This window comes from Grus americana, chromosome 13 (assembly GCF_028858705.1).
Source record: "Grus americana isolate bGruAme1 chromosome 13, bGruAme1.mat, whole genome shotgun sequence".
Taxonomy (NCBI): Eukaryota; Metazoa; Chordata; class Aves; order Gruiformes; family Gruidae; genus Grus; species Grus americana.
Window position 1 is genome coordinate 15699686 of NC_072864.1, and position 20315 is coordinate 15720000.

General features: G+C 43.7%; 1 protein-coding gene across 7 annotated transcripts in view; it reads right to left on the minus strand.

Annotated features, from left to right (window-relative positions):
- Nucleotides 1-20315, minus strand: part of ZNF423 (zinc finger protein 423) — a 235642-nt gene that overhangs the window by 119963 nt on the left and 95364 nt on the right. The window contains exon 1 of one of the 7 annotated variants that reach the window (XM_054841012.1): nt 17321-17451. The exons of 4 other annotated variants lie outside the window; for them this stretch is intronic. The gene's annotated coding sequence lies outside the window, so the exon portion shown is untranslated. Of the gene's footprint in view, nt 1-8108; nt 8203-15045; nt 15136-17320; nt 17452-20315 lie in introns of those variants that run through there. 2 more of the 7 variants (XM_054841010.1, XM_054841013.1) reach the window with 2 other exon arrangements.

Sequence of the window (20315 nt, forward strand, 5' to 3'; positions counted from 1 at the left end):
ATCAAAGGGGGCCTCCACAAGCTGGGCTCAGAATCAACATTCGGGTGAGAGCCCATCACCTACTTACCCTGACAGCAGGCAAGAAAAGTTGGAGACATCTGCTTGGAGGCCAGGGGTCAGGCTGGTTGGGGCTCACGCAGCACAGCACAGGATGGAAATGTGTATATGTATGGGGTGTACATGTCCAGGCTTTGGTAGTGGGGGGGCTGCAGGGGGGGCGCTTCTGTGAGAAGAGGTCAGGGGCTGCCCTGTGCTGGATGCAGCCGGCTCCGCAACAGACCCACCACTGACTGACCATCACTGGACTGACCACAAGCCCCCCATTTCCCAGACCTCCTGTGGCATAAATTAAAATTAATTTTCACCAAGTCAAGTCTGTTTTGCCCATGACAGTAATTGTTAAGCAATCTCCCTGTCTTTATCTTGACTCATGAGCTTTTTCATCTTATTTTCTCTGCCTGTCCTGTTGAGGAGGGGGACTGAGAGAGCAGCTGGGTGGGCATCTGGCAGCCAGACAAAGTTAACCCACCACAGTGTAGCAGACTGCAAAAGCCTCCCCAAAATTAGAAAGACTAAGCAATACCTAAATCTGTACCTATGAGTTTGTGGACCTGAATTTATTGCTTGCATGAGAGTATGTATTCCATTAAAAACATTTCTACTGGTAATGTGAAATGCAAGGACTTGCAAACAGTATATTACTGAATTCCCAAACTGGATGCTCTGGTTACCATCATGAAGCTCTCAAGTCACTGCTGCCTGCACGCTAGTTAGATAAGCATGTTATCTTGGATGTGTCGGGGATCACCTGTGCTGACGGGTGACTGAGATGGGTGGGCTTTTTCATGGAAGAAGGAAGCAGCAAGATAGCTTAGAAAGAAAAAGAGTACCTCACCACATGAAATACTACCCAGACTGATTCAAAGACAGGTTTCTATGCGTGCTGAAGCATTGAGGGCCAAAAAGCAAGAAGGCTTCTAAGTTGCTGCAATTTTTAGATATCAAAAATCCATCAATGAAAGAGAAACCTCCGTACTTTTTTCCTATAAAAAAAACTTTGATTTCTTGGAAAAATCAATAAGAGTTGATTACTGAAAATGGCAACATGAACATAAACACCCTTCAGGCATCTCTCAAGTACTTCTGCAAATCACACGGCAGTGCTAGGCACATACCACTGCTGCTAATTGCATCCTCTCCCATACAATACATGAGCTTTCTGAAGTTGTTGTGGATGAAGAAACTACCAAGCTGAAAACAGTGCCTTTGGCTAAACAGTGCTGTTCACACCAGGCTCGTGGCCTGGCTAAGGATGTCACAGAGAAGCTGCTTTCAAAACCTGGTCAGAGGGATTATTTCAGCAGTTGAGATAGATGAGGCAAGCAGTATCAGTGGTGCCACAGAGCAGCCAGTGATCTGAAGTGTTTTTACTACTCTGTTGAAGATGACCTGCTCTTCCATAAAGCTGTGCCAAGAAGCTCCACAGGAAAGCATATATTCAAGACCTTTGGAGAAGTCAAAGTGTCAGTGGTCCCATCGCACAGACCCATACACTCACACATGAGGCCTTGTGATGTCCCTTTCTAATGTATCAGTATATATTCTTGTACTAATCTCAGGCTAAAATCCTGTTGCAAGGTCTCCATGAAGCTGCTGAAGTTAATTAAAGACTATCCATGATTTCTCATACATCTCAGCATCCTTCATCTGTGCTTCCTTTTTCACAAAATATAAAGCAGCCTCCATAAAATACAAGGACTAATTCAATACTTCAAATCAAAGCAGAAGTCCAGACTTTCTGAACAGACAGTGTGTTTAGCCGTCTTAGTGTGACCAATGAACACCTAAGTGAGTTCAGCTCTTTCTTTGCCCACAGATGGAAAAGATGAATGTTTTGACATGAAGCATTTGTCAGGCACTCTGCAAAACAGCCTTCAAAGTGGTACTCGTAACTATTTTCCAACTTCCAGCAAGGGAGGGGAAGGGTCAGGATCATCAACTCTATCATCTGACCAAGGCAACGAACATGTCTGTTAGAAGTTGACCTTTTTTTAACCAAGGACCCACTTGGTTTTGAACTCTGAATGGAAGATACTTGGTTTGCAGAGACCCACGTTCGTTCTCCTACAAGAATGTGACAGAGCCTTGTGGATATCTGGCATGATCAAAAGGAAACATGGCAATAATATGTCAAGTCACAAATTATTACAGCCTCTTCCCAACGTGAGTATGTGTAGGAGGTTCCACATTCCACCCATCCATATGGTTCAACTGGGGAACACCTTTACCAACACATGGTCCCTTGAAAATGAAGGGTTTTGTTTGATTTTTTAATTACAATTGCTTGTTACTCTTAATTGCTTGTTACTTCTGTTACAGTATGAAGCTTACCCTGACTTCTGCTGGGACAATACAAGTCATGAAGGTGGTTTCCTTTTTGATAATAGGGAAAACTTTGCTTTTAAGTAGGGAGAGGGGACCAGGGCCACTTTACAATCCACACCAGCAGAATTAGCTCTTGGGAGCAGAACAAGTCATTGTATCCCTTCTTGATATTGCTATCTATCTTTGTCAAATCCTTCATGTCTAAGCAGCATGTAAATAAACTATAGAGAAGGGGTAGGACACTACAGTGCAGCTATTTGATAAAGAAAAACTAAGAAACTATCTTTTCCCATGGACTTCTTAAAACAAGGTTTTGGAAAAAGATATATTGAGTCTCATGGGCAGAAACAGGTGCTCAATGGCCCACAGTAAGGATATTTAACTTCTTTCATGAATCCAAACCAAACATTTTCAAACATAACTTCAGCAGACACATGAAAAAAGGCCAATTGAAATTTTCTTAACAGTTGTTCTGTTAAGTCAGACATTTTGTTTATCATAATGCCTCATCTACAAGCTAATGCAAGCCATAACCCCGAAGGAAGCCATCCATTTCACATTAGCTATATCCTCCCCATCTTGTCCATGGGTTTTTTTAGTATGAAACAGCAACATCAAGAGACAGCTCTGTACTTCCTCACAGTTGCACCCCACTAACACAAGGATTTACTGCTGCACTGAGGGAGCCATATGGAGTCATAGCGCTCTTCTTTCCCGTCCCCTTCTCCTATTAAAGCTGAGGCATTTAACGGGCAGTTCCCCTTAAGACGTACATGCATCTACAAACATCTGGCAACTCAAGAGCCAGCGGCTCTCAGTATGTTCTATAATTTCTCAGGTTTAACCTGTGATTCAGCTTGGATCCAGGCTGTCAGTAATTTTCAAAAGTAAGAGCTACGGCACTCGCCCAATAACATTTTCATCTGTACAGACAAGCTGTCTGCAGTTGTAAACAGGAGTGTAACTCTGCTCAAGCGTATTGCTTGACATTAGAAAGCACAAGTCCAAAGAGGCAGCTCCACACTCTGTTCATTAGAAAATACCCTGTCACTCCATCAGGAGTATTTATTATGATGGGCCATAATCCACTTAACATCTTCTGACAAAGTCTATCAGTCTTTAACAACTGATTCCAGAAGTTCAACGGCAAGGGGGGGAAATTCAGAGAGAAAGCAACTTCCACAAAAATCCCCCTTTACAAACCTTCGTGCCCTGAGTTATCAGACACAATCATCACTTATTTGTACCTATCAGCTTCGATGATAATTGCAACTCACTTGACACTTCTGTTGAAAGGCAGTATTACCAACAAGAAATCTGATAAATATTCAACAAAATCTAAACACAATAATTCTATTTATCTTGAAGTCACCGGTTTCAAAATATTTGTGTGTTAGAGAGGGAGGGGGATGAGGGAACCCTGCTTCTTAAACCAAAATGACTGAATCACTGCATTAATGAACACAACTTTTTTTTATTTTTCAAGTTTAGTGAAAGAATGCCATCTATGCAAAATTTTGATCCCACATTACAAAATAATTACATGATAATTACATGAGCATTAAGATGTCTACCCCCCGAGTAAAGCCACTGCACCCAACCGCTAACTAAGGCAGGCCTGGAATGTTTCAGCTTATTAAGGAGAAATCCAGCATTGAGCAAAAGCTCCAGCTGAAGCAGATTTCCACTCTTTTACTCCTCTGATTTCTAATTAATAATTAAAACATGTTCCTTTCTTTGGAAACCCAATTAGACTTGCGCATCAGCCTGAAAACAAACTTTTTTTAGTAGCTAAGCTACTTCTCATGGTTTAATGGGGCGGCAGGAGTGTTTTCTACACAGCTCCACTGACACAATTCATTTATTTCTTTCCATTCTACAATGGATATTGTAATCCATCCCCAACAATATAAACATTACATTTGCACAGCTAATTAGGATGTTGGCAGTGTGAATTAGTGACCCTCTGATTTCTTCCAGTCAGGGCTGCCCCTGCTGCCTGCACTACTTAGGATTCACAATTAGGCAATTATATTTTCAGTGTCTTTTTTCCACTCTAATGCTACCTCTTCCCTCACATTCAGTATGACCATATGCACCAAATGAAGAGTTAGGTTGTTTATTTTGGGGTGGGGAGCAGGGGAAGGAAGGAAGGGAGGTAGGGGAGCCAAGTGTGTCACGTTCAGTCCTATTCCCTTTCAACCTCTGCTAACTCGACATCAGAGAATGATAGAGGGTCCAGGAGACTGCAAATTATCTCCATAAATGTTTTAAAGATGTGATTATGCAGAGTGGGTAGGAGATATATTCTGACTGGGAGTGAAGCAAAGGGAAAGAGGGACAACATAAATAAAACCTGTCCCCGGGTGCAATGGGCTGGTACTGAACCTCCACGCAGGGCCACGGTCACCGAGCTGTCCCCCACCACAGGATGATGACAAATTGGAGAGAATTCAGAAGAGAGCAACAGAAGTGATTAATGGGCTGGATGGACTGATTTATGAGAAAAGGTTAAAAGGTCTAATTATATGTATCTTTGTTAAAGAACAGTTAAGGAGGGTGTGGGAACTGCTTACAAGGGGTTCATGTATGGTAAACATCCTCACCGCATTCCACCAAGAACGTTAGGAAGGGCAGGAGGAGATCAGAAAACAAAATTTTATGCTAGACACCAGGAAGACATCCGCAATAAGCATTAGAAAAGAGCTGTTTCCAACGGGAAGGACTAGAAACCTCATCATTTGAGAGCTGTAATGGACAAAGCGCTAAGAAAATACACTGCAGGGGATAATGTCTGTTTTAATGTTGATGCTTGTTTAACTCACTGACTAATGTACACTGTGGAGACATAGCATCTTTGTTAAACCACAGCATATATCTCTGAGTTCTCCTGTGCTGTGAGAAGTTCTCCATTATAAATCATTTGTTATTAAAGGTACTGCAAAGATTTTTGGCCAAGTACATGCCATGCTATATGGGCTCCCGATCCACAGCTCAAGAATCCAGAAGACATGAGAGTACCAGTGAATGCAAAATTAAATCTCCTAGTTCTTAAATATTCTCAAATGCTACTAGTTTCAAAGTTCTGCAATCAAAACAAAGAAAACTCACCACCTCCCAACCTAGACCACTTTGCAGAATAAAACTGTTCTCTATTTTCTTCTTTAAATATGGAGCCACTTTTATGTCCTAGGAAATCAAGTGTTTAAGAGCAAATTAACCTTGGCATTTGTGTGACTGAAGAACAAAAATAAATCAAGAAACTAAACTGTTAGAAGTAATGAACCCAATACTCACACCCAAGTAAATTAGGAATACTGCCATTGAATTAAGCCAATGGAAATACACTGAAGTAGAACTGGTATAAATTAGCAGAGGACCAAGCCAAACATAACCAGAGTGACACATTTCCAGGCCAAGTGCAGAGCTCAGCCCAGGGAAAATAATTTACAGGCAGCTCATGGAGACAGGAAGCAATGACGGCAGGCCCAACAGCTCCATAGCTGGTGTAGCACTAGCAAGCAAAGCTGGAAAATCCAAGCACTGCTGGTCCTCTCCGCAAATCACAGCAGAAACCAGTACAGACTGTAGCACTATTGGCAAACCATTGTTTGAAGAGTTATTCCACCTCCAATTTTGCACTGCCACTATTCGCAAATATAGCTATACATATTGCCTGTAGAGACGTGAAACGTTTCAACTTGTACAGTGATCTGTCCATCATCTTTCCCATGCATGAGACTACACACAGCCTCAAGCTAGCACAGCTGGACCTCCAGGTGCCAGACTAGGAGAAACTGAAAAGGTCCTTTTCCAAGAAAAATACAACACTCCGTCCCCCAACCCCTGCTCACGTGCATGTGTGAGAACTAAGCAGGCTTGAGGGGCTTTATTTATTCCCTGCTACATGACCATTAAGCTCTACTGTATAGATCTGATTCTGCCAAATTCTGTCACTTAATGTTTTGGATGTAAATTATAAAAAGAGATCAGAGAAAAAAATACAGTAGAAAACAGATGCTGTAGACTACAGGGTTGTTTTGTGGTTGGTTTTTTTTTTTTTTTTTTCCAAAACTACCGTTTCCTTTACAGTTTTATTTACTTATTTGGTAAGTAGAGGAACATGACAATGCATTCACTGCCATAAAAAAGACAACAATGGTTTTCCCAAGCTTTGCCATTTCAATTCTTCACTGAAGAGACAAAAAACCCCTCCCTTTGACAAACTAAACTCCCCTGCAAGACAAAGAGTGGTACACAACAGTCAATAACACACTGGCAGCACTATATGGAGGCTCCGTGTTCTGCTAATGCTCTCCTGAGTACATTAGAGAGGTAAGGAACTCAATAGCTTTATGCCTCAGTTTCCCCATCTGTGAAATAAGAAACATAATACTGAACTGCTCTGCAAAGTTTGTTTAAAATGTTACTGTGAAATGAAACAGCCTTGACGAGCGAGTATTTCAAGCTGAGCTTTCAACTGATACCACTAACGTTCAACGGAACTTTGAGTTCAACTTCTCAATTGACACCACTAAAAAGATTTAAACAAAAGCCTTACAAATCCGTGATACTGAGCCCTCTTGTGTAGCTTACAGTACATTAAATCACTATACATCAGCACAAGTTCTGTGGCTCTTAGGACAGTCTGCGGAAAGCACTGAGAACAGAAAACTGTGATAAAAATCTGGAACTAAAACAACCTCAGCCCTACTGCAACTATCAAGTCACGAAATCTACATATTACAGCAACATCACTGATCTGTCTTGAACTGACCAAAGTTTGTAGTTCAAGAGAGAAGGTAAAGAGTACCAGGAGTCTCTCTCAAGAAACTTTTGAATCTCATTTTAATTTGAGATTTGACAAGGCCAAATAATGCTTGTTATTTTCAGCTTTAACTAGTCACTGGGTCTGTCACTAGTTCACTGTAACAGAAACTCAGTGATGCATTAACACTTTTTGTTACTAAATTCAAAACAGTTTCTCTTTTATCAAGGCTTCAGCCATGTTGCCTTGTTAACCCAGAATAAGACAGACTCGTCACAAAAATCTTAGCACTAGAAAGAGTTAAAAAAAAAATTAAATTTCTCTTTAGTTCTTATTTTATATTCATTTCCAGAGCATTTCCAAATTATATTTGTTTAACAGACTAGTGTATCTAAATCTTTTTAGCCACATGTATCACTCACCAACATGATTTTATTACAATGAGTATGTTATTAAAGCTTAACCTTGCACTCAGTCACTAATCAAAAACAACTCAAGCAAGCAAATCAAATGTTCCAACTTAACTAAAATCTCCTCCCTTTAAGCAACAAATAAAGCCTGGCTGGCTCTCAGGGAAACTTCCATGTATCAGCATACCCATAGCTCACTTAAATCAGGCGCATTTCTTAAGTCTAAATTTAGCTGCTCGCATTTCTTCTGAACTTTAATTCCTGAATATTGTGTTGACCCTACTGAGATTGTTCAAGTGCCAGATCTTAAGGCTGCCATCATATCAAGATTCATTTATGGCAAATGTAAGAAGTGAAGTTGCTGTAACACACAGGCACACAGTTAGGAACAAACACACCAGCAAAAGGATCAGGCAGTCAGAAGCTGAGATTCATCTCCCAGTAATGCTGGTAATGCTGTATCTCACATATGTGCTAGTGCTAATGAGTACTACGTTAAGCTACTTAACCAGTGGAAGAGGAGAAAATGAAAAAATCTTACATACATATAGGAAGGTTGATTTCATTGAGACTTAGGTTTTCAAATCCCTCCTCCAGCAGAAGCAGAATCAATCACTGAGTGCTCATTTTTGGACAGTATGAGACTGTGCCTTCATTCGGAAAATACAAGCTCCTAAAACACTGCTGTGCCAGCGAAATGCCTCAGCAGCGGGGACACCTGTGTCCTCTCCGCACTGGAATCTGCCGCCGAGTCACGGCAGGTAGACAGGCTTCACTGGTGGATAACCAGTCCTCATCATGCTGGCAAAAGTGAGCGCGGTGCAAGCACCGCCGGTTTTCACCACTTCTCCTTGTGACAGAGACGGAAGAAATTCTTTTTCGTAAATGCAAGTTTAAAATTTATATTATAACACCGAATCCACCAAAGCTGCCAAGAGACATTGAACTCGTGGGATCTGTGAAAGTTTTTCACACCTGTGTTTTTCTCCTGTGCCTAATATTATGGGAGGCATTTTGGAGGATTTTACAATGCAAGTTTCAATGAGACACTTACAGTCTCCCTCAGGCAAATTGTCACAGCTGCAGAGGTCTGCTACCCAGCTGCCAATCAAGGCAGGCAGGGAGTATGTGCGGTGAAATCACAAAAAAGGCAGGCTTCATTAGACTGCTGAAACCTAACTAGGGGCTATCTGGGCATGCTCGAGCCCTTAAAACAGGGTTGTTTTAGAAAGAGGAATTTTTTTCTTTCCTTTCCAACTCAAGAAAAGGCTCTAGTACTCATTGAGGAATGTGTTGGTGCCAATTTTCCCCTTTCCAATTTCAATGTTTGTTTTGCTCTGTCTAAAAAAAGAAATTACATCGCCCTATAAGCTTTTATTATGAGATTAGCTGATACAGTTGGAAAAAGTGGACAAGATTACAGGTTCCACATCCCTTTGCCAGATCTCAGAAGCGCGTCTACTTTTTCCAACTCTAGAAGCTGCTCCAGTAAAACATTATTTCTCTCTACAACCTTTCCTTCCTTTATTTCCTTGGAGCACTACAGCTAAAAAAAAACCTGCTGGTGTTAAAGATGAACTGTACTGGAAGAACTGGGAAGTATTTTTTCCTCCTTCACTCCTAACTCAGAAATATTCTGAGGGAACCAATTGAATTAAGAAGAAAAAAGAAAGAGGGAGATCTGCAGACAAGGACAAACACACAGAAGTTCAGCCCAAATGATAATCAAGTGGGAAATTTAAAAACACATGGAAACAAGTGGCATATTGTAAGCCATTTAGCAAAGTTAATTATAGGTATTCACTACATCTGGTCTTGGCCCCTATTCAGCAAAGCATGGGCCCAGGTTTAAGCAAGTGCAGGCTGCAAAGCCTACGTGTCCAGTCACGTGCTGAAGTCAGGCATCTGCTGAAGTACTTTGCTGGTGCAGGACCATAACGTATAATAAGAATCTCCCTGAAAGTTATCTAATAAACAGCTGTTATTTTAAGAACTACACAAACATAAGACACATTTTATGTCCCTAAAAAGCTGGTGTCATGAGGTTATAAATCCACATCTAAAATTGTTTCAGACATAGAGGTGTGTGTGCATATATATTTTGTGAATGAAAATAAAGGCAGGCATTAAACTAAAACATAATCAGACACATCAAGCTGCATATTATCCTCTGTTCATTGCCACACTTAGCCTTTGCTATCCTCACTGCTTCTTTGTTATTTCTTATTGACAATTTGTTGTATTTTGTCTCAAGTTAATTCTCCCAGGAAAACAGAGACAATGTTTTGTTTTGAGGGGTTTTTTGTGTTGTGGTTTTTTGGTTTTTTTTTTAATTTGTGCCCATTTAGATCTGCTTCTGAACATGGAAAATAGTGAAAATGTTCAAACATTAATGTTTAAGTGGCTGAGCAGCAGACCTCTAATTTTCTGAATTTCCAGCTAGACACAAATCCTGCTAAAATAAAAGGCAGAGTTAAACTGGGTGCAGGTGCCTCGAGTCCTGATGTTTGAAAATGCGGGGCTACCTATTTACAATTACAGGCGTACTTCCTGAGCAAAATGTGCTGTGACGACTGAACCTTGCAAATGTCACCAGTCCCGCTTGGGCAGGGCACAGGCAGCAGAAGCAGAGCCATTGTCGCTGGGGCCCGGAGGGAGGAGGCGCCGCCAAGGCAGATGGGGACTGTGCTAATGCGGCACCTCCCCAGGGCAGCCCCCCGGCACGGCGGCCTCCCCCCGGGCTGCTGCCCTCCCCACGGCCACCCTGGGGACAGGGTTCTGCCAGCACCACCTGTCTCCCTGGGGCTGTGGCAGGGTGCCACGGGGGCCACCCCACGCTGCGTGGTGTGGCACAGGGTGCCATGCATGCCACCCCAAAAAGCATGGCAGAGGGGTGCTGCATGTGGCACCCCAGACAGTGTGGCAGGGGGTGCCCCCCAGATGGCGTGGCAGGGAGGTTCCTGCATGTGCCACCTCAGATGGCCTGGCACGAGGGTGCTCCAACCACAATGGCCCAGGGCAGGGGTGCCACGGGTGCCACCCTCCTTGGCTGAGTGGGACTGAGTGCAGCCACTCTCTTTGCACGTCCTGTGATGGAGATGCAGCACACGGAGACTTAACAGGCTTCTATGATTTCAAGACAACAATAAGAACCTCCAGTCCTTCCCTCCAGCTAATGTTACTAATAACCTCCATATTGTCATCTATCCTACCTGAGCTAACAGTTTATAAACTGCCACCCGCAGCTTGTCCCTTATAGTTTATTAACATACACTAATAAACAGTATGCTTCACTCCCACTGTGCTGCCAAGTGAAGCCAGTCAGAATAACTGCATTAGCTTTACTGTTCTTTCTCAGCACATTTTTCCCACATGGGAACAATTAGGACAAACTCCCTCCAGATTATATTTAGAGATCCATCATATTTGCAGGATAATAATAATAATAATAATAATAATAATAATAATAATAATCTTTTTTGCAAATGCATCTGTAGGCATCTACAGAAGATTACCCTGACTGACACTACCAAAAGTGATAGGCTCCTAACCTCCTCGGCAGTTCCCCTGTGTGGAAGGGGTTAATGCTCCCCAGGCTCCAACTTACACCTATTATGCTCAAGTTTAAAAATAAGATGTGAAAGATGCATTATGTAAGGCCAGTACTGCTATCCTGCCCATCTCCTATTTTGGAATTAAAGATCATCATTGCTCACATCAAAGGGGCTGGGTGAGAATAAAAGAAAAGACAGGAACAATGAAAATAGCTACCCGACACGAACCAGATCAAAGGACCAGGCACAGAAAATGAGGAGCTAGGGGGTCCTTTAATTACTGTCCACATCCTCCAAGTCATGTGGTGAAAAAGAAGGGAAAAAAGTTTTGAAGGCCACTGGGTTTTGTCTTGCTGTGGCTCCTGTTTCCACAGTCTGTGCCAGTTCCCTACAAACTGCTCTGCTTTTCATTTTTTTTTTTTTTCATTTTATTAAAGTCAAATAGGACTCCTGGACTCCAAAACTCCTCCCTTATGCCAGGAGGAGGAGAGGGAAGGAGGGGTAAGAGGGGCAGTAGTGGAGATAGTCTACAGCAATTGCCTGAAACAATTTCAGGAGGACTGCTCCAGGCAGCGCCCCAGGAGCTGCTTTGGGAAGGAGAGATCTGGCTACCTGAGGCTAGTCTTTATTTGCAGGCCTCCCGGGTTGAGAAAACTTCAAATTCACATAGGGCACTGCTCCGTGGGGCAGCAGATCAAACCTGGCTACTAGCTGTTTGAGCTCAGCAGCAGAAAAAAGGATTGCTCTGGGACTGAGCGTAAGTAGAAGCATGATTAAACTTCAAACATATCCCCCCCCCCCTTTTTTTTTATACACAGCAGACAGTTATGGCTAATATTTCAATATGGACTTTAAAAATACACTGCAAGTAACTTACTCCAGCATGCTGGCTGCAGGTTTAAAAATAAAAAATTAAAGTAGCTGTAGTATTGCAATGAAGTAAAACGCTCAAGTTTACCTTTCATGAATCATTAAGGGAATGTTATTTAACAGGATCTCTTTTTATTTAGCTCAGCCATCAAGATTAAAATTCGGATATTTGACCAATGATTGGACCGACACATCATAGCATTTACTTCCTTCTACTTATGTTTCAAATGTGGTGCGTCTCTCCCTAATTACTCTTATGTTTATTTTTAAAAGAAAGTATAAAGATAAATGGCATAAGGAAATAAGAAGACAATGATTTAAAAATTCACGTGCAAGAAGCTGACCAAACTTTCTAGGAATTAGTAGTGCTTTGTCACTTTTAAAAAGAATTTGGAAATGAATAGCTCCAGGATGTTTCCAAGAAATTTTATTTGCTAATGTAGACGCTAGCAGTGGACACAGACAGAAGTCGCTGAAGAGAAAAAACATATTCCTGTCTCAGGTCCGTTTGCTCAGATTTATGCTGTATGCCAAACTACAGCATGAAAGCATTCAAACAGAATTTTACAGACTTTGAAGAAGGCAGCTAATGTCACCAAGACAACATCTAGAAAAGGGGAACACAGGATACAAAGGCATCCTTCTTCCCCATCCTATTTACAGCTTGGAAACTCCCTAGACAAGAAGTGAGGATGATGTTTTAAGAGGCAATTTAGCCTCCAAACTCCAGTGAGTGCCAAGTTACTTCTTCTTCTTTCTGATGAAAGTCGCCTCCATCGTTTCCTGCTCTTGGACACTAACACGCAGTGAACAGTCATTCTCAGGAGGACAGCTGAGGACTAAATTAAGCAAATATAGACTACAAAGCTGCTTTCCAAAGTGGGCATCATGCCTAGGCTCAACATCTAAGCAGCATGCTAGGTACGTGTACCAAGTTCCAGTTAGCTGTCTTGCAAACATCCACGTTGGGAACCTTGCCCAAGCAAGCCTTCAAAGCTACCGTAGCTCTGGTGGGATAAGCACGGGAGCAGTGGGACTGGGACATTTGCCTCCTTGTTACAGGTCTCAAAGTATCACATTATCCATTTAGATAGCCTTTTGATTGAGAGAGCTTCCCTTTTGGGCTTAGCCCCAAATGCTAAGAACAGATGAGATGGTTTAAGAAAGTCTCCAGGTAAAACATGAAAAGGATGCTTAACATCCAGCTTCTGACGAATAGCTGCACTCAGGGAGCCACAAGGGCTAGGGAAATAAACACGGTCAATTAAATGAACTGATTGAAAAGAAATCAGAGATCACTCTGGGGAAAATCTGAGATGCAGTCATACAGCGGCCGCAATCTTTTTGGAAGGTGGTAAATGGGGCAAAAGACAGGAAGAACTGGAGTGCCTTACTCATTTGGCAAAAGGTGGCTGCCATAAGGAAGGAAATAAACTTTAAAGGAAATAAATACAAAGAAAAACCCATGATGGGTTCAAAAGGAGGCTCAACCAGCTCACTCAAAGCCTCTTAAAACCTCAGCACTGAGTAGGGAATTGTAGTGGGGGAAATAATACAGAAAAGGCTCTTCAGCAACGTTCTGTCCTTTCCATACACTGTCCCACAAAATGCACTGATAGATGCCGAGTAATCTTCCAAAACACTCTAAGATGAATTAACAAGACAGAATTAATTGGAGAGCAAACTAATAGGGATGGTACAGAATGAGACTCATATTTTTTTATCTCATCAGAAAAATACCTACATGCTCATTCATGGGACGGAGTAAAGATCTGCATGGGAGAGCTACCTCCACTTTGTGTCTTTGCTTTGCATCTTTGACAGTAGATGCTGGGGCTGCCCAGGCAGTGGTGTGCTTTGTCTGGGCTCTGATCTCAACGTCATACATAACTGAAGAAGGCTGAGCATGAATGGAAAGCACGCTCTTCCCCTTGATAAGTAGTCTGGAAAGGCTATAATATGAAAGCAGGCTGTTGAGACCTATCTAAACCTATCTAAAAATCAAAACTAATGAGCTCAAGCTGCTGTCACTAGGAGCATGTGTGCCTTTTCCTGTCTCACTTTCTGGAAACCCATGGGTATCGCTGCAAAGGGAGGGAAGTCCTAAAGTGGTCTCTGACTTTAACTCAAGAGAAGAGCATCTTGCACAGCTAATCGAGTTATTTACCCAGGGAACTCAAGCAACATTTGCTTTTGGGATTGTGGAATTCTGATTTTGACTGCGGAAGTCAATCACCTGGTTAATTCCCATTTAACTTTGCTAGAACACAGCACTGCTCATAAAGCCCCTTCAAACTGCACCAGAAACAAAACTCAAACTCCACATCCTGCTACAGATTTCTTTTTTGTGATCAATCACAGAATAATTCAGTCTGGAAGGGATGTATGGCGGTCACCTCTATATAAACTGTTCCTCAAAATTATTTTAATGTTTTTGACAAGAAAGTCACAGGGCATACTGGAGAAAATGTAATTTTTTTTATTTTTTTTTTGAGGATACTTTACAAGAAAAACTACTCCAACAGACTAGCTCCTGGAAGTCCATCTATCACTGGGCAGAGAAGATACTACCTTGCCATGCTTCCCAGAAGCAGGATATTTGCTTCCTGAGTCCATTTCTATGACAATGTCTCAGGGAGGTAGTGAGGCAGCCATTGATGTTAGAAAAGTGGTTGATAGAACTGCCTGGCGAAAAGCACAGAAAATTAAATAAAGTAGATGTATTTCTTCCTTCTACTAAGTATCTGATTTTTTAACTGTGGAAGATACTATTATCTGCTGAAGTTACTCGTTTTGTCTTACACTTCTCATTTCTTCTCCTGAGTCAGCAATCTTAGCCTTTATGTTTCACTACTTAGTTGCTGCTTCTGGACCCACTCTACCTCTTATCAGGTATCTTTTCCCCTTCTTCCCTTCCCACGCTGTTTTGACATTTCTCATCTTCCTCTTGCCAGTTACCATCCCATCTCACATGCTCTGCCCCTATCTCTAGTCCTGTTATTCTAACATTTCTCTGGCATTCATCCATCAGCCTCCCTGATTTAAAGACCATGCTCACCCTCTTTCCGTCTTCTCCTCTATTTTTCTGCTATCTCCGTGGTCAGAGCATATAAGTATATTCCTCCCTGAAGTTCTTGCCAACTGCTTTGTCTACCAGCTCTGCGAATCCAAGACCAACGACAATGTGGGGCTATAAAAGCAATATAAAAGAGAGAGTCAATGCTTGGTAATCAATTGAAAGACTGTTCCCAACATAATGAAGATCCAGGCAAAAAACAAACAAACAAACAACTTTCAAAATTACAAGAAGATCTAGGTGACTTTAATGCATATTCCGAGATTAGGAAATTAAAATTAAATATTACATCCTTCAGAAAGGCACAATTGCTCAGTCAAAACTCCTTCAACCCGGCCCTAATGGAATCAAAAGAACAACTTCACAACTCTCCTGCACACTTGCATACAACTAAAAGACAAAGCATAACTCTGATGCTTCTTAGTTGTTATAGACACTGCTAGAATACCGTATTTATGTACACATGGCTATCTCAAACATAAATTAACCGATGCCTTACTGAACTTGCCCTCTCATACTGGATATGAGATACATACTCATACTGATACTTTTTGCATAACAATTTTGCTCAAAACCTTTAAGTTTTTCAATTTTAAAACATTTTTAAAGACTAATGTGAGGTTCCTAATGCAACTATAAACCTGGTGAAATCTGTAACCAATCTGACCATTTCCCTTTGAGTTTAACTTGGATATATTCCTGCATGCTTCCACAGCACCAGCTTAAAATAACCTGGTGAATTTCCTCCTTATTCTCCAGGGCAGCTATAATGTTCTGGCTGTGACTTGAGCGAAACTCTGCGAATTATACGGCAAAACCAACCCTAATTTCAGAGTATTCACCTGAAGACCATGCTATACCTTAGTGACACTTTTGTCTGGTAATATGCACAACCCACACCCAGGAATGGAAGGAGACCTGGGCTGCAAGGCCACACAGGCCTGTAACAAAGCAGGGAAAAGGAAATGTCCCAGGAAAATCAGGAGTTGTTTCACTCATAAATGTCCCAAGTTCTTACAAGAGGGACAGAAATCATTTTGGTGGCGTTTCCCTCTCCATTCTTCCCTTTTCTGCTCCCTCCCATGCTGACATTTCACCTCCATCCACTGCCACCTCCCAAGCAGCTGCTACTCTCCTACCTTTGCTGCTACAGGAATTCACCCAGCTTTTCCCTAGTATGTTCTTTATCTCTTGCTGTCCATTTAAAAGCTAGGATGTGGCAAAACAAGTACACAAGTCTGTTTTCCAGTGAACTACTCTCTTCTTTAAGGTTTCTTTAACATACAGCCGTCTGTTCTGAGGGAGAAATCCTCCTTTATCCACTATCCTACCCAATAGTGTGCCTTTTGAGCTCGGTCTGGGAAAGGCAAAGAAATGAGAATCCAGATAAAAGTAATTTTTTAAACAAACCTGAAGATTTTGTTGACCAGCTGATGCTCCACTCAAAGCTCAAAAGAGAAAGGTGCCACACTGATGTCCCTACTTAAAATGCTTTTCAGTGGTGACCTGTGGGCAACAGCTTGCTCCTGCTTCAGGGGACTTCAGGAAAGATGCCTGCCACAGCCCCAGGGCACAGCCGGAGCAGCAGGGAGGGATAACCTCATTGCTTTGTGGACACTCCATGTGTGCACAAGTCGAACACATGAAGTTGGCCCTGCGTTCCCCCGGGGTGCTGGGGAGGAGTAACCCCTCAGGAGGGCTGTTCAGGCTGCCCAGGACACATGCTTTAAGTTAGTCAGTGTAATTCCCCCTCTGTCTCCAGCCCAACCGATGAAAATCGCCCTGTTTACAGGAAGGATGAAAACACAGCAGAGAGCAGGTGCTGCCTGCTGCTTCCTGAGGGGAGCGAAACCTTCTGCCTCTGGCAGCTCCAGCCCAGGCATGCAAGCCCGGTGGCGGGCAGGCTGCCTACAATCACCTCGAGCACAGGCCCCATGGCGCAGTGTGGACACAGGAGCATCCCCCACCACTGCCTCGCACCAGTGCTCACCCCAGTATCTGCCAGCTGCCCCGGTGGCCACAGCCTTCCTCCCTCCTCAGATGTACCATCGCCTGCTGTGCCCTCCACACAGACCCTCCCTGCTTCCTGCCACGGCCACCACATACCCGCCACCTGCGCCTCGCTCTCCGCAAGGCCTCTTCCCTCAGGGTTGGGCCTGCGCCCCCACCACCCCCTTCCCCACACCACCCACCCACTGCGGCTCCCTGCCCCCCCTCCACCCCACAGAAATGCATGGGTCAGGAGAACAGATCCCACCTCAGCGTGGGTAGCACAGCGTGACTGTCCTGCCGTTGCGGCTCTGCTGTGGCTGCGTGCAGGCTGTCGCGCAACACTGTGCCTCACACACCCAGCGCCCACACTGGAGGTGAGGTGGCACAGGAAAACCCACAGTCACCACTGCGCCTTGACCTGGGACTGCACAGCCGGCCGGGGCTTTTTGTTTCGGTTTTAAGTTTAAACCTGCCCCCTATTATTTCAGGAGTTTGTTCGCGAGAGGCCTGCTACTCCAGCTGCCTGCAACTGCCGTCTCTCAGTGTCCTACAGACTGACCCACAGCCCAAAATTCAGCATTACCCCTTAGCACAGCAGGCATTTTTAAAATCTGTTTCTAGAAGCAGCAGATTTTGTCCCTTCCCTACGCTCCTCCCAGGCAGAGCTGGTGGCTCGGAGGCTGCTCAGCGTCAGTGGCCACAGCTCTGCCTCCTGCTGTCAGCACTTCTGAGGCCAACAGGCTAAGAGTGCTGGTCAGACTTGGAAAGGCCAGAGGAGGATGAAATGGGTGCTCTGGAACACTGCTCTAGTAAGACATCTGACTGCCCAGAAACAGTTTCTCAGTTGTCTTTAAGGCAGAGAAGGCCAGTGTACTCTGTCAGTCATCTCACAGTAGCCAAAGAGACCAGACCTCAACGAATTTGTGGGTTTAATTATACTGGAACCTGGAACATCAAGGATGGGAGGTCAGCAGCAGTAACCCAGTAGGCTCTCAAGCCTACAAGGAGAAAGCAAAAAATCTTTCCACACAAGGACCCTCTAATCTGAACCATGTCCCTGCCTAAGTTGATCTGCAATGATTGTGTTGGCATTAGGCCTAAGTTTTTACATGGTGCCTTCAAGAAAGTCATCTTTCTTCACGGCTGACTTGCCCCTTTCATAACCAATGGTCATGACAAGGCAGACTATCAGCTCTTTCGGCAGAGGAGACCCATTAGCCTGTTTGTTAGGATATCAGCTGTGATTCACAGCCACAACGCTCAGGGTTTTAGGATACCCTTCTTCTCCTGCCCAAACAGCCAGCAAATGCTTCACCATTTCAGTAGTTGAGAAAAATCCCATGAACTTCACCCCATCCACAAAGAAATCTTCTGTTGCTGCGCTGGGGAAAACGTGACAAAGCTCCAGTGAAAAACCCAGCCTCTTCATGATAAAATAAACCACAGTGTCTTACCTCAGTAAGGCCCATTCATTTCACCAGCACATCCACATATGCACTTGTTCCAGGATGGGAACCAACAAAATTACAGCAAAAGTGGGTTGCAGAAATCCCTGGTTAATATTTATTTCCCAGGTTAGGGTTTTTTTTTTCCCTACCCAACGTTTGATTTCTAGTTCTCTGGCACTACAATACTGCTTCCATGCCCACCCTACACAGTGTCTATATGGGAAGAAGAATACACTGTTAGCGCTTACAAGGTTCATTTAAGACATACAATACCCTCAATACCATCTGTTAACTCTTAGAGAATGATTTTTAAAAGAGGTAAAGAAATGCCCTCCACTAGAGAAAGAAAAATCTAACGTGAAAAAATGCCAGTTTAGGTCTATGGTGTCATGGTCCACAGGGGAGGTTTTTCCCCCCTCAGTACTAATTACCTGCTAGGCAGGCTACAGCACTATATGTTGAGCACCACGTCTGATCAAGCAGAAGACTTTTTTAAATGGTTTACTAGTTATTAGGTATCCTGCACTCTACATGCTGTGCTGACATAAGATTTTACTGCTTGTAGATACAATTGCCAAAGACTAGAAAGTATAAACGGCTTTACTTAAAGCACACAAACTGCTACTGCTCCCAAACACTATATTGAGGGAATCCCCTTAAAAAGTGGGAAAAAAATTCTTGCTGACAGATTGCTAGTAAAAAAGATCAGAACTGGCTAAAATAAACCTGGAAAGTAATTGATTTAAAATACCAATGGCACAAATCTCTGTTTTCCTCTACACGCATCTTGTGCTACGGGGTACGAGGTTGCGGTGGGGAGCAGGAGAGGAAAAAGAGCTGCAGAAACGCCCAGCGCGTGTACACCGCGCACCGGAGTCCCCAGACGATCCCCTCTCCAGTGTCACTATCCGCTGGCTTTGTGGGCAAAATTGACTTCTTGTCCCTGGTAGCCAGCAAGCACACAGCCCGGCGACCTGACAGAGTCATTGATTTTACTTGTCCTTAAAAGCACGCTCTGCTGAGCTCAGAGCCGCGCGCTTGTAACTTTAAGGGGAGTGCGTTTTATTTAATTGTGCCTTTTCTTGGCCTGAATTTCCCCCAAAAAGCTGAAGAGGGCATGTGCTTATTATCTTTTAGTGCAGCATATGCTCGGTGCAACCTGAGCTCTTCGGATACTTCGGTCTGAAAATTAGAAAAAAAATTAATTGCGAGGAAAAACAAGGCTGCTCTGCGACTTTGATTCAATCAATTACCATTATCTTCTAGCGCAGCCCTCCCTCCCGCCCCCGGACCAGTTGTGTTTAACTTTCTTTGCCAGTCGCCACGGCCCCGCAGCGCGCTGGCGGTGCGGCGCTGGCGGCTGGCTCCCACGCGGGGCCCTTATCAGGCGCTCCCAGTCAGCGCCGGCCCCGCACAGCTGTCAGGGACCCCCTCCGTCCCCCGCGTTATCTGCTGCCGCAGGCCTCGGCTGGGCGAGGAGGGGGCCCGTGGCCACCCCTGGCCTCCCCGCCGCCCCCCCGGTCGGGCCAAGCTCTCCTGCCGGCTGCCCCGCTCCCGCCGAGTCTCCTCCAGCAAGCCCGAACCGTCTGAAGAGAGGCAGGAACAAAACCGCAAATTTAGATTAATAAAGCATTTGTTGATTCTAGAGAAACTTAGCAGGCCCCTAAGAAATCCACCAGAGACCTGTGCAGCTCCAGTAATTTTCTGTTATATTATCTTTCTTGTAAAATACTTCCCCAGACAGAGCCCCCAAAGGGGCTCAAATATCACTGTGACTAACCGAAATCAATGTGCACTCACCTATTGACATTT